The following is a 15,359-nucleotide window of genomic DNA, read 5'->3' as shown; positions in this document are numbered from 1 at the left end:
ATCACACATACTTATATACCAGAGCTTGAACATCATTAAATTTAAAAAATAAACATAAAAAGTATGCATACACATAAATCAATGAGGATGAGTAACGCACTGTAGCTGTGTACTGTAAAAGTGGAAATTTTCGCGGTGTTGAAGTTTTCACGCAACCAGAAGCCAGCGCGAAAATAAAAGCACGCGGAAAGTTTTGCTTGCCGTATGTTCGTGTACTTGGTGTCTTGATTCCGCGGAATTAAAAACATGCGAAACTCTTCTCACCCGGCAAAGCGCGAAAAATTAGTCGCACGAAAATATCCACTTTTACAGTAACCCATTTGGTACTTTTATTTTTATTGCATGGAAAGAGGAATATTATGAATGGGAAATCCCTGACAGGGACATTCTTATCTGGTGTAATACCATGCAAATATGATAAAGTCTATTGTGTGCATACTTCCAGCTAAAGTCCATTTATGACTTTAAGATACAACTACATACCTCTCCACATCAGTCAATATTTATCCTTATGTCACTAAAATCTGCTAGATTCAACAAGTGGCATGAGACCATGCAATACAAAAAAAATATGGTCCTGTGCTATTTGTTCTTTCCCTGTGGCACCTGCTATTTACACTGACACACCACACTTGGAGAAATATCGCACAAAGGAGTCTTAACTCTTTATGTGCCACGTTTGCACGCCCGACTCATTCGACAGAGTGTCAAATTCACATATTCTGCTCAAACACACAAACCGCCCAAACTGATTGATAAATAGCCTAAATGCCACAGTACAATGCAAGCATTTCTCGTGAGTCTGTTCTTGATTTGATTTGATTTGATTTGATTCTTGATTTCTCACATATAGCTTCATTTTCAGTGGTGATTGACTAGCAAGGAGTGTTCCCTACTGGATTTGTGTGTAAATTCTAAGTTTCTGTCACTGTTTTGTGTGCAAAAGTCACAGCTTTACAGTAATGTAGCTACTGGTCACTTGAAAGAAAAACAAACATAGATTAGTCATATAATTTACATCACAGCAAAGCTTGGTATTTTCTCCACATCTTTGCTCACTACATGTCCAGCTTAACAAGAAATCTAAAAGTTACATAGATTTGAAAGCAGAATGTTTTCCCAAAGCATGACTATGTTGGTGTCTCAGAATAATGTGGCACACATGGGATTTCCACCGTGGCATACAAGAGTCAAACACTCAGTCTTTCATGTTCTACACCATATTTCAAAGTGAATGGCAAGTAATAGGATTCTTGTTTTAAAAGACAGTATCTCTCTGCTCTGGTGAGGGTGAATCAATGTTTCATGAGCCTCATCATATGAGCCTCATCATATCAATGGCCTCTTATAATATACAGCTATGAGTTATGATTGCACACAATACTGCAATTGGAAATATATGAACATCACATTATGATGACATACAATTGCTGGCAGAGCCAAAACCAATTAGGGTGGGATTTCACGGAGCACGCGAACGATTTGCGAATGACGCGAATGGCAAAATCCAGCATTCGCATTTTAGTCTGCAAAAGATCGCCAAACAAACGTGAGGGTTCGGAAGCGTCGTCAATTGTTCGCGAATGTCGTTTTTACTTCGGCGATAATTTCAAAAAAGTTTGAAATTTTTTGCGAACCTTTTCCGCACACTTAGTCGGGATTTGCTCGTGAATTGTTCTCGAAAGTTTCTTTAAAGCTTCGTCATATGCGCAAGACCTTCGCAAGACACGCGCGATGTTCGCAAAATGTTCGTGAAACCCCAAACAGACTCCGAAACTTCGGAGAATGTCTCGCGTATGTTACGCGAAATCTGCGAAGTTTTTCCGATCATTTTACGACGTAATCGCGAACTGTTCGCGTACCTTTTGAGACATTCTCGCGAACGTTTAGCGCACGTTTGAGGGATGTATGCCCTGTACGTTTTCTACAAATAAAAATCGTAGTATACATCTAAACATCAAACAATTAAATATTAACAACTATAGTAACGAAAGAAATTAAAGACTAGCAAAGAGAAAGTATATTTGATATACAAAAAAAAATCGCAGAATACACTTAAAATCATTTGAACTATAGAGATTATGTGTTGGAGGAACTGCAAAAAAAAAAAAAGGAACAAATGCTTTACTAGTGGAGATACGTCCTAGGGGGAAAAAATGTAGGCAAACACACGATAGAGAAATGAGAGAAAAAGAAAGGAGAAATACAGGAAAAAAAAAATCAACTCAAGAAAGCTTTTTGAGTTGATTTTTTTCTTGCTTCCACCTCTCCTTGCTACATTTTCTCCCATGATTATTGAAAATGTTTCGTAGTTCGCATTTCCGTCGCGTGTTCTTCGTGTACGTAACATGCTGTACTTTAGCAATGATACACACGACAATCGCACATACGTCGTGGGAACTTTGCACAAATTGCGCAAGAATAGTTTTCGGCTTCATTGTCGGAAAACATTCGGAGAAAAACTTTTCCGAATGTTGGATTTTGTCATTCGCGTCCTTCGCAAATCATTCGCGTGCTCCGTGAAATCCCACCCTTAATGTTCTCAACACATATTGTTTTACTGTGCATGGAAAGTAGTCAAATCTACTGTCCTCAACACTCATAAGAAAGTTACTAATTTTGCCTAGGGTCTTTGACACAAGAAACATTTCTTTTTATAAATTAAGAACAAGTAGAAGAAATAAACATGTTTATTGCAAAACTCTGTCACAGAGTAAGGAGGTATGACAAAGTTATGCTTAATTTGATTGGAGATCATTGTATAAAACTAAATGTGAGGTCCTATTGAAAACTCTTCGACAGCAGTAGCATCACGTACTAACTTGTATGTACCATGAAATTAGAATGGCAATCCATCATTCACATTTCTGCACCATCAAAATCTTTCATGATCTCTGATGATATTTAAAAAAAATGGGGTCCAGAAAAGGCTCATAAATATGAGAAATGAAAAACACAGAATGATGTGACAATTCATCACAGCATGTTTGGAAAAGGGCTTTCCCTAAACCTTTGATTTTGAATCACTTTAGAAGCTGTATTGTACACAATTTGAGTAATTCAATTCAATTCAATTTATTCATTTCATAAAATCACATATAAAATATTTACATAGATGTGTGAGTCAAAGGAGGAAATCACGCAAAAGCCTAGGGCTTGGAAATGAAGATTTCCTTTACAATTTATAGTTTAAAATCACAGTTTTGAATGAAACATATATCAAAATGTACTTAAAACAGAACTTAAATTAGAGGCCGTTACAAAATCAATTGTAATTACAAATGGAGTGTTATTACAACAGACCATGTAATATGTGCACAAATTAAAAAAAAAATTGTTTCTTTAATAATATTTCGTCATTATGAAATGCTTTGTATGTGTCATCATTCAGTCAGGGGTTTTGAAAATTATGGAAGAAAAAACATGTGCTCACAAGATGAAAATTCCACTTGAGAGCACATTTTAATGTATAATCCATATCATCCATACACACACATTACACTTTCTCACACACACACACACACACACACATGACTCACAATAATGGTCTGTTTGTTTGCTTGTTTGTATTTTGATCAGCTGTACATTACAGTTAGCAATGGCTACTCATCAAGGCTTGAAATTGCAATCATGACTACCCCAAGGTGACCAGGGCCCTGTCTTATAAAACTTGTGATAGAAATCAATTAATCACAAATCTCTTGAAAGCTGCAATCAATCGCAACCTGTGATTGAATGATTGCAGTTCTCCGTCTTAATTTCTATTATAACTTTTTTTAAATATGGATTTGCGTTCAATAGTAAAGTTGTGATTGATTTGAATCAATCACAAGTCTTTATAAGACGGGGGCCTGGGATGGCTCCCTTTTGGAAGTGCTCTTTAAATATATTACCACAATCAAAACTAGAAAAGCACTTGGGAGAGCATAGACTGCCCCGCAAAGCCAACAACTCATTTCCATTCATACATGCATGCAATTTCCTAATAGAAGCGTTTTGTTTACGTCATCAGCTTCCTGTAGCCCCTTTCCCAAGTAGAGCACGCACTTTAGTGCACATAAAACCTCCAGTATATGCAGCACTAGAACTCCCAAGTTCATTGACCTTCAAGCCAGAAGATCAAAAATCCTTCAAAAATCCACAAAAATTCTCAAATCACTGCCAAACTTGAATCATCTGTTCCTTATGTTATTATCAAAATTTCCTGCAAGTTCCATTCAAATCTCTTCACAACTTTTGGAGTTATTTTGCAAACAAACAAACAAACAAACCAACGCCTCTTTCCTTGGTAGAGGTAATGAAAAAGGGCAAAAGGCTATGGGCCAGTTTTTTCCAGTGATCACTTAACCTCGTCCTTCCTTGGCAGAGGTAGGGAAGAAGGGCAAAAGGCTTTGGGTCAGTTTTCTCCAGTGATCACTTAACCTCCTCCTTCCTTGGCAGAGGTAGTGAAGAAGGACAAAAGGCTATGGGTCAGTTTTCTCAATTTTTGGTAATCAGGCAGGTTCCACACGTGCACAGCCTTGCCCTTCCACTCCTCCCTTTAACTACAGAGCAGTCTACAAACCAGGCACATATGGAGTTTAGCAAAGCATCTATCTCACAATGTGATATGGGAAACTTGACAAGTTGTGTGAACTGATGCTAGGGCATCACTTGTTTTACGGTGACTACACGCTGAAAAACAAAACAAAACAAAAGACAAACACACACACACACACACACACGCACGAAACAAAAATGACCACACTTATCACGATCAATTTCCTGGCAAAGATGGCAGCAAAATAAGTAGGTCAATTTGAACAGATGGAAGAGCAATAATCACTTCCACGCACTGTGCACAGAGCTCTCTATTCTCTGCCATTTGTAATACCAAGTCAAGAAAATTCGGAAGGAACCTGCTTCATTTCAACCGTGACAACATGATCTGTATTTTCAACTTCTTCCTTAAATCGGATCCTAAATCAATCACTTTGCACTTTCTTTTTATTCTAGTTTACACCTTGTAAATGTCTTTGGGGAGAAATACATTTCATTTTCAATTCATTGATTGATTGTAATGGATAGAGATGTTTAAATCAATTTCTACACATGTAAGTTTACATCTTGTAAATGTCTTTGGGGAAAAATACATTTCATTTTTAATTCATTGATTGATTGTAATGAATACAAATTTCTACATAATTATAGAAGCATTGGCTGCACTAGTTGCTCACAGGACTTGCAGTTCACACAAGCTAAAATAGTGAGAGAAACCATCTGTCTCATTAGGTAGTTGCTGGTGGTATATCACCAAAATCTTGTAACTTTATCAATTGTGCTGAATTTACCAACTCCAAGTGTAGATGATACGAATTTGTATGCAGTACGCAAAGATAATGCATCCTGTACTTGTAATTTATACATGTATATTGTATGTTGTGCTCTGCCAAACATGTACACAAAATTTCCACAAGTAACAAGCTGTTTACAGTGAGGGCAGTATCCTTTTGTTGTAGTGGGTCACATACACTGTATGATATTAATCATAATATTGGTTATTTACAGTCGGACAGCCCTTCTAGTACTAGCCAAACCAGACGCCGTGCGAAGACTTGTATGTGTACAGCGACAGGGCTATGTATAGTTAGGACAGCTCCAGCTTCAGCCCGTTTCTTCATTCAAGATGTTACCCAGCCTAAAATGTATGACATGACCTGTTCAGATGAAATTTTACAGAGCTTGCCTGTGAACCTTCTACTTGAAAATTGAATATAATGGCAATAATTTCCTTCAATTGTCATCCAATTTTTGATGTGAGGGCTTGTCTCAAACTAGCACCATTCAATATGGATTATGATAAATCCAGCACACAACAGCCACCATAATTGCACATCATTGTATTGACGCTAGATGTTTAGTCTAGCAATAGTCGCTCATCAAAAGCTTAATCTTCAACAAATTATTGACAACTGAATACAGTCAGAGATCTAATCATCTAGATCTAGAATAGATCAATTCCTGACCTCAGTCCAACTAGAAAGCTACTGGAATATTATCAACATGTCAAATCTAACGTTAAATGTGTGCATTTACGTTAAATATGGATTTCTTAAAACGCACACATGGCTTGTAATGTTGTATTTTGAACTCTGCAGCCTTGACTGACACTAATTCCGCGAAAAACTTCTCATTTATAATAATGACATTTGCTGGGTCAGTTAAGAAGCGAAAAACTAACCCAGCAAATGTCATTATTATAAATGAGAAGTTTTTCGCGGAATTAGACATACTTGTCGGTCAATGCTAAGCCAAGCTTGGCAAGCATTTTATCACGTTGTAGTGCACTCTCTGCTGCGGAGTACTTGTATCGTACGGAACACCACAGAGCTGCAGCTGCCAGTAGTGACGCGGGGTAGCTCCTCGGCGAGCAGGGAGAGGCCCACCGGGGGTTAACGGCTGCGGTATCGTTGTGGGAACGGAAGGAGGGATGTGGTGGCAGTGGATGATGCTCTCTCTCTCGCTTGACAGATCGAACGATCGAAAAAAAGCAATGCAGATTCACTCAAACCAAGACACAGCCCGTTAGTATCTGATAGGCACAACAAACGTGAGGGAACAAAAATGACTGAACATACCTGTAAAGAATTTCGACTCCCGCCGAAGATACTTCACCGCGAGACGACCTATCGTACACAGAGAGAATCCACCTGTGTTATATAACACGGCATCATCATATGACTCGCGTACTAAACTGTAGCAGTACTAGGGCGTGCAAAACACCTGTTTGTTTGTGTGTGTACACTGTGTGTATGCGTTCTCGTCATTCTCGTGAACTTGGGCGCGCATTGACGTACCCAAGGTCCATTCGAGAAGTCTTCCGATCCCAGCGACCTGTCTGGTCTGCTTTAGGAAGAAAATATGTCTCATTGCATAATGACCAGCCACTCTCTTTTTAAACGTAATTGTACTTTTCGCCGTCCCTAATAAAAGGTGATACATATCATAACATACATGTAGATAAAACTGAATCAACATTTCTCTACTGGGCAGGTCCGGGCATTAATTTGAAGAACTCTACGAGTATTTGAATATTCATACCACATCAGTTTTTAACTGTAGGCATATGCCTATAAAACATTAAATATAATATGTTGGAATTGTGCGGAAAGTGGAACACTCTTTTTCCATCGTTATGATTACTTCTTTTTCATTACAATGGCAAAATGTGCATTGTTCCTTCTTCTTTTTTTCTCGTTATAATCCGGGAGGTGGAAACTTCGCTGTTATAATATCATTCGTGCTTATATATATCGTGTTCAGTGATCTGTCCTTCCCAACTGTTCAAAAGTCGTAATGATCGAGACATGTACCGCATTGTATCATGTAGTGTTTTTTTTTTTTTTTTTTTTTAATGGAAATGAATAAACTGTTGAACTATACTGAATTGAAAGAGATAAAATCTGATTTCCTGCTGGGTACAATTTCAAACACTTTCACAACATACAGTTTTGTTGTACACTTTTTCAGACATTTCTGGACGGGATTGACTTTTGCTTTACTATATACACTGTAGTAGGCCTATGTATTATCATTAGGGGAAATTGAATTTAATTTAATTAATAAACAAGCAAGTATGTCCGATATTATATTAGAGTTCAAAATGAAGCTTCAGATTGGTTAAGAAAGATGGCAGCTTCAAACGTCGAACATCAAAGTGTGACCTGTGGAATTCACAAGAGCATGTGTATCGATAGAAAACTGATAGCTCTTTGAATAAAAGATCGGTTCTGTAATGTATTCAGACTTTCAGTGCGTGCTTTGTTTACAAAAAGTTGCCCTTTATGACAACCACGAAGCTTGCCGGCCCTCAAGATGAGCAACAGCTAGGTGAGTTCCTGCCTTTGGAACTTTCATCTTATGTGGATTGAGTGAATGCAGCAAGTATTATTAGTATAATACATCAGTGAAACTTTGGGGAAAATTTGAGAATCAGTTCAAAACTTATGAATCTTTAAAGTATCTGCGCAGTATAACTGCTGGATGAAAAGTCTATACTACACTATGTGATGTCACATGCGTATAACGATATAAGCAAAATATAACAAGAATTTCACAAAGTTTTACTAGCAAAAATGAAAATATGTTGAATTTTCTTTATATTTTCTTTAATGTCCTTGTACATATGTGACATTACAAGCAGTAGTATCAGTCTTCTCATCCAGTAGAGACTGGTTATATCTAAAAACTTTAAAGTGACTTCAACTCAATTTTTAAGAGACATTTAATGCCTCGACCTCTTTATACTTCGAAGCAACTCCTTCGAGTCTTATGATGTCAACATTATACAATAATGTGAACGCTTTCACACCTAATTATATAAAAATTGTATGCGTACGCATAAGGACTTTGATCTTAATTTCAGGGTGTGTTATGAATTTTTACATTGATATACTGTATTAGTAGGACCTACTACAATAACACATATCACATTATGTACATTGATGTATAATTTGCTCTTTTTACCTCAAGCATTGCTTCTTGATGCCGCGACAGAATGGCGATAGGAATAATGTATTTTTGTGTGGAAACTAAAAATCGAGATTTCATTTTGCTTTGATTTGTGGATTTAAGGTTATTTCCATTTTTTTAAATTTCTCATCCCCCTCTTCCCTTTCTCTCTGTCTTCCTGCGCATTCATTCATCACTCCTTATATTATCTCTCTCGATCATTTCTATTCTCTCCCTCTTCTCTCTCGATATATCTCATACTTCCATTCTCAATTCATTTTTTTTTTCTCCCTTTACCGTTCTCATATTTCTCCATGTTACCTTGTTGTTACACAGTCATTACTCCCTGTAATGCAGAATCGAGATCAAGTGATTTTTGTTTTTCATGTTTTGGTCCATGCAATAATTAGAATGATTGTTGTTTCCTGTTGTTAAAGATCAAAAGGATGTTAAATTTAGGATCCAGACGCACGTTCTACATTTATAAGTATTTTTACATCTTTTTAGCTTTTATACGACTATGTTTACATATCTCAAAGTTTTCAGTGTGTAATTTTAACTCATTGTGAAATATAAACAGCAATTCCGCCTGTTCGGTGCCATGTTTTACTGCATGAATTTTGTCTGTTTGTTTGTTTTTAATCGAAAGGCTCTGCTTCAAGCAATAAAAAGCGCCCTCTTTGGGCGACGAGACGGAATTTATTTTTTGTTTTGCACAAAAAACTACAAAATAGGGGAAATATCAAGTTTTATCATGGATTACCCTTCCAAGAAGCTATTCATATCTGGCATTCACTTTACTTATCATTGTTAAATCTTAGTCATTGTTCAATTTTCAAGGGAAAAATCATTGTTCAATTTTTAAGGGAAAAACACGTTTTCAGTATAGTTTGACACGAAATCTATTATTTTTTTCTGTATAAAAGACTCGAGTTTGGTCACTTATATTCCATATTGTATCAATAATCCGTATTAGTGTGACTCTATAATATCCTTGACTTTGACAGTTGCGACTGAGCGAAATGTCTCTGCACCAAATGGTAGGTGCGACGGGACGGAATTTTGATACATAATGGGCTGGAAATATGGCATTCCCCAACTTGCAACAGAATAAAAAACATGTAAGGATGATTTTGCACACTTGTGAAAAAAGTATTAATTTTGCAAGTGGACTTAAGGGTATATATAGATCCTTATATAATAAATGTGAAATCTTTCACTTGATCTAAAAAAGGGTAATATTTTATTTTTCATACAATTCTGATATGCAAATTTAAAAGCACAATTTATCAGAAAAAATGTGAGTGATATAAATTTAACTCCATAAAGATGTAACGTTTTAGCGCTGAAACACTACAAAAAAAAATGGTCTTGAAAAACTGTGATTGTTGAGCCCATGTGTGATGCTCAAATTTTGGCTGGAAATCGAAAAAAAAATCTACATTTGTCAAGATTATCACAGAAAACTGAATTCCGTGTAACAATGTTGACACGAAGCAGTAAGTGTAAGGTGGATTTTCACTCATAAAAAACGTTACCAGGGAAATTACCATCTGAGGACAATACCCCCGGCTTAATACTGGTTAGTGATAAGGTTAAAGATAGGGTTAGGGTATGAGTTTGGGTTAGGGTTAAGATTAGGGTTATAGGGTCAGGGGATCGCAGGGTCTGGAGTAATTGCCCAAGGAGTAATTGCCCTATAGACCCACCCCCCCCCAATAATAATAATAATAATAATAATGTTCCTGAAAAAGAAAAAATAATCAAGGCTTACGATACCAAAAGTGAAAGGATCCTTGTATAATGAAAATTCTTAGCGTATTATTGGCCTATCAATGAAAAAGGTCTATATAATTGGCGGAAATTTTCATAATTTCTTAGTGATCTATAGTAGGCCTTTAAATCTTGGTATGATAACTCTATACACTAAAAATGTTATTAAACTGTGTTTGCCACTGAGGTTTAAACACATTTTGATAAAAGTAGTTTTGTTTAGAATTTCTCATTTTGTTGTGGGCCTATAAAGTTCATATCGTTCCGCCCCGTCGCGCGACAAGACGGAATTCAACAGCTTTTGAGGAAATTGTATTAAAAAAATATATATATCGATCTAGATATGTTGTGTAAGTGATGTAGGAAACAGTGACAACAAACATCACATGAACTTTGATTTGGGTCCTACTGAAATCTCCTTTGAATCGTCTGCACAAAAACATTTTTTCCTTTTTTTTTGTTCCGTCCCGTCGCGCAAATGAAATTTGTTGGAAACAAAATAGACATCTACCTTGTTTATATTGCAGTTTCCTGCTTTCATGTTAAAGCTTGGCACTCATGATGCATTTATGTAAGGATATATGGCTGCTTATACATGTTATCATTATCATTTTTTTCTTTTTTTGAGCGATCCCTTGTTTTTGTTTGTTCGTTTGTTTGTGTGTTTGTTTTTTGACCAGGCCCATGCTTCCTGTTATGTATTGATTTTCTTGCGGTAGTTTATCCACTGCACTTCAACTACTTTCCTCTATGGGAGATTCGGAAGCAAATAAATTGTTTTTACAAATCTCTTCGGAATTAATTCTGTTCGAGTGTCTTCATTCTTCGAACTCTATCGAAACTCTTCAATTAGCAACTGTTGATAGGCCTACTGAATAAGTTCGGTAGGGCTCCACATCCTTTATCTATACCTGTTTATAATTTTGATGTAAAAATGACTGATTAGGCCTAATGCCAATTTTACGGCAACCTGAAATTCTAGGATATGAGTTCGGTCCGAAAAGTTGGGGGGGGGGGGGGGACTTACGACGGATTTAACTTTTACCAGGGGTCCGTTTAATGATGCGATCATCACATAAAAGTCTTTATAAACATCTCAGAAAGGTCAAAGTCGCTCATAGTACCTGGGTGACACTTTCAAAGAGAAGTAAAATCAATTTCATGAAGTATCTCATTTCAGTCAGATATATAAGTGAAAAGTCTCTCATAAAACTTTCATGAAACGGACCTCCAGGCCTTACTGTCACAGACTGGCCCCAGCTACTGGCGCCCTAGTCTGGGCTGCGATAAACCAAGAGAGGTCGCAAATTTTCTGATTGCGCGGTTACAGTAATCGAGAGACTGCGCGCCCCGGACGCGTTTTTTTTTAAGACGGCACAGATTGGGTGATTTCAAGTTCGGTGCTAGTGCTAGTGCTAGTGCTAGCCCCCGAATAACAGCGTTAAATCGAGCTCCAACACCGACGGTCAGATTAACGAGGCGATACCGATCAAAATTATCGATCACCAGCACTAGGTGTTGGAATCACAGCACCGCGAGCTCCGCGGGAATTGCGCGACGAAAAAAGTGGTAGCGCATAGTTAAAGTCAAATATAAAAAGATGTAGCCATGACTGTTTAGTTTTAGACACATAACGAGGAAGAATAATTAAAATGCCACAAATTTCATCCCTTCTTTAAAGCACAGTTATCCTAATTTTGCTCATAGGCTCAGATTTATAAAGCCATGTCGATGGTGTTCGTTTACGTTACGTGGGCGACCACTGCATTACCGTAGACTTTGCACGTAAAACGTGCAACTACTTATGGACGTAAATATGAGTCTCGCACGGCAACGCTAACACCAGCACCGAACTTGAAATGACGAAAATGATAATCCCTAGGGGCTAGTGTTAGTCAATGGAGAAAAAGCACGTAAATCGCTAACACAAACGGCGGAGCTCGGTTCAGCAGACGACATTCAACACCGAGCCCAGCACCAGCAACCGGAAATACGTCATAATTTTGAGGTCAACTCCCAACACCGACATTTTCAAGTTCGGTTTTATCGCCGGTGCTAGTGCTATCTCAGCACTAGCACTAGCACTAGCACCGAACTTGAAATCACCCATTGGGGCATGGCGCGTGTTAAACCTATGGGAAAAACATTGGGTTAGGGTTTTTGGTTATGGTTATGGTTAGGGTTAGGGTTATGGTTAGGGTTAGGGTTAGGGTGAGGGTTAGGGTTAGGGTTAGGGTTTGATGGTTAGGGTTAGGTTTAGGGATAGGGTCCCCGATAGATTTTTAGTTTCCCCAATCTGTGCCGTCTAAAAAAAACACGCGCCCCGGACGAAAAAGGCTCGGGTATCGCAGTTCTCGGCGTATCGCAATCCTCGGGTGTCACGCCCTCATACGGCTTGTCGCATACACTGAATCACCCCTACGAGTAAAAAGAGTGCAGAAGCTAGACTACTGGCGCCCCAGCCAGTGCCATAAACCCAGGGGTGGTATTCTGAGGTCGTAATTAAGGGTAGTATTCTGAAATCTTTCCTAGGAAGAAATTTCTTCTTAAGTCAGGGGGTGGTATTCTGAATATCTGTGTGTGAAAATGGCGTTTTCTTGCATCTGAAAATAATAATAATGATAATAATAATAATAATAATAATAATAAAAATAAAATAAATACATATATAGAAAAAAATGAAATTACAAGTTAAAAAAAAAAGATAAGATTAAAAAAAAATGGTCCCCGGATTTTTTTTTTTTTTTTTTTTGGGGGGGGGGGGGGTTGCAACCCCCTCTAGATCCGCTTCTGAGTTGGTATTCTAGGGTGATATTCTGAAATCCTTCCTAGGAAGAAATTTCTTCCTAAGTCAGGATTTTTTCCTAAGCGGTATTCTGAAAATCTTCCTAAGTTTCTTCCTAAGTAGACTTAGGAAGAAACTTTGCTTAGGAAGGGGGCGAGAATATGCAAATTTCTGACTTAGGAAGAAGTTGGTATTCTAGAATGCACTTATTAGGAAAGAATTTTAGAAAAATATTTAGGTAAGCTCCACCCCTGTCCTAAATACGTTGTTAAAGGACAAGTTCACCTTCATAAACATAAGGATTGAGAGAATGTAGCAATATTAGTAGAACACATCATTGAAAGTTTGAGGAAAATTGGACAATCCGTTCAAAAGTTATGAATTTTTGAAGTTTTTGTGCAGTAACCGCTGGATGAGAAGACTAGGGCAGTGTGTGAATAACTTAGATGTCACATGCGTACAACAATATAAGGAAAATATAAAGAGAATTTCACAAAATTTCATCTTTTGAAAAAAGTACACATTCCCCCTACTCGTTACCGACAAATGTTATGGGTAATATTATTCCCCCTGCCTTTAGAAAGAGGCAAGTCAAGTGCTCTTTTATTATGCGAAAAAAGTGAAAACATGTTGAATTTTCTTTACATTTTCTTTATACTCTTGTACGCATATGACTCACAAGCTGTAGTAGTCTCCTCATCCAGCGGTTCCAACACAAAAATTTTAAAAATTCATAACTATTGCATCGATTGTCCAATTTTCCTCAAACTTTCACTGATGTGTTCTACTAATATTGTTGCATTCGAACTCAATCCTTATGTTTATGAAGGTGAACTTGTCCTTTAAGAATAGCAAACTGCAAGCATCGTGATAGGCGCGCTTGTCAGTCATTGCGCGCACATGTACTAGTACTTTGATGCGCAAAATGAGCGTGAACACGAGAAAGGGGACATGCCGCGCATTCGATCGTGTACTCAGTATGGTAGGTGTCCAACCTACCGACCGGGTCCATAACGACCGGCCGCGCATTATAATGGCATTGCGCGTACAGAAAGAAAATGTACGCATGGGACTACGCGCAACGGTGTTCGATTATTCACTTGGCTACGCTACCGAGTAAAATGTGGCGAAAACAACTAAGTATTCCCTCTAAATTACCGAAATTTAGCAAAATCGAATAAGGTTTATCGTGTAACTAACGTTACATATATTATAACTAGGCCTACCTTTGCTGACTCGTTGTTAGATGTAGAGTATCCTTCCGTAATAAATTTGACGATTTTGACCGCAAAATTGTCACCGCCGCTTGTACGATCGAGCACACACGTTACACATACACATGACATAAACATTTTGTCGCCCGCTACGACCGTACGAGTTGATGCAGAAACGAGAAATGAATGTGAAAAAACAAACCGACTCATCTAATTTATTTCAATTACGATGAAAAGTTTCCTTATGAAAATCAATTCAAATTCATCAAACGGTCCTTCAAAAGTAATATCGAAGGATTCAAAATATATTCAAATATTATTGGGAAAAAAATGACGGCTAGAAAAAAACAGCGGCCTGTCGAAAAAACGCATTTAAGTGCCCTTTATACGTATTCTCAGGGTGGTCGGTGGAAATGAGCAGGGCAACTGAGTGCGGAAAAAATGACACCCCACGCGTTCGAAGCCGCCATCTAAGAGCGCGTACCTCAGATCGCATTTTCAGTGCGCGCTTGTGAATACGGAGTATTTTCTCCACACGTGAGTAAAATTTCAGGCCAATTGTGAGATTTTTCACGTTTCTATTGATAGAAAAACGTTAGGTGTCCGGTATTATGGACACCCAACCATACTTGTATTTGACCCTACGTCATAGTAATATGCGATTGTCATTGGTTAGTTCCTTAAATGATACGGCATTTCGTATTGGCTTAGGAAAGGACGTGGGCGGGAATAAGGATGGCCTAATTGAAGAAGTGCCTAGGAAGAAATTTCAGAATACCAATTTTGTCTTTCCTATAAGGCACTTCCTAAGTTTCTGACTTAGGAAGAAACTTAGGAAGAAACTTAGGAAGATTTTCAGAATACCACCCCAAGAGCTCCGTGCGCACACTCCGGTATTTGATTACAACCCCTCACCTACGCACGCCTCCTCTTTGCTCACATAAAATGACAAAATTCCTCGAAGATCGGCTGTATTTCTTTTTTTCTCTGAATTCTATGGATACCATGATAACAAGATTCAACCGCTCCTCGGTCACCGAAGACGGTAAGCATTATTGTGGCAGAGAAAACATGATGTAATGCGTGATGTCGGAGTA

At 37.8% G+C, this 15,359-nt stretch overlaps 2 protein-coding genes across 2 annotated transcripts in view; one reads left to right on the top strand and one right to left on the bottom strand.

The window, feature by feature from the left end:
- LOC139718367 (leucine-rich repeat serine/threonine-protein kinase 2-like) overlaps positions 1–6,807 on the bottom strand; it is a 159,747-nt gene extending 152,940 nt beyond the window's left edge. The window contains exon 1 of the mRNA XM_071629838.1: positions 6,618–6,807. The gene's annotated coding sequence lies outside the window, so the exon portion shown is untranslated. The remainder of the gene's footprint in view (positions 1–6,617) is intronic.
- The window catches only part of LOC139718362 (origin recognition complex subunit 5-like), a 299,115-nt gene that overhangs the window by 199,474 nt on the left and 84,282 nt on the right, over positions 1–15,359 (top strand). The gene's annotated exons all lie outside the window — the stretch shown is intronic.

This window comes from Diadema antillarum, unplaced genomic scaffold, assembly GCF_040938485.1.
Source record: "Diadema antillarum isolate AM-2024a unplaced genomic scaffold, OU_Dant_1.0 scf00000093, whole genome shotgun sequence".
NCBI classification, from domain to species: domain Eukaryota; kingdom Metazoa; phylum Echinodermata; class Echinoidea; order Diadematoida; family Diadematidae; genus Diadema; species Diadema antillarum.
The sequence above is the reverse complement of the archived record's forward strand: the minus strand, read 5'-3'. Positions and strand labels throughout refer to the sequence as shown.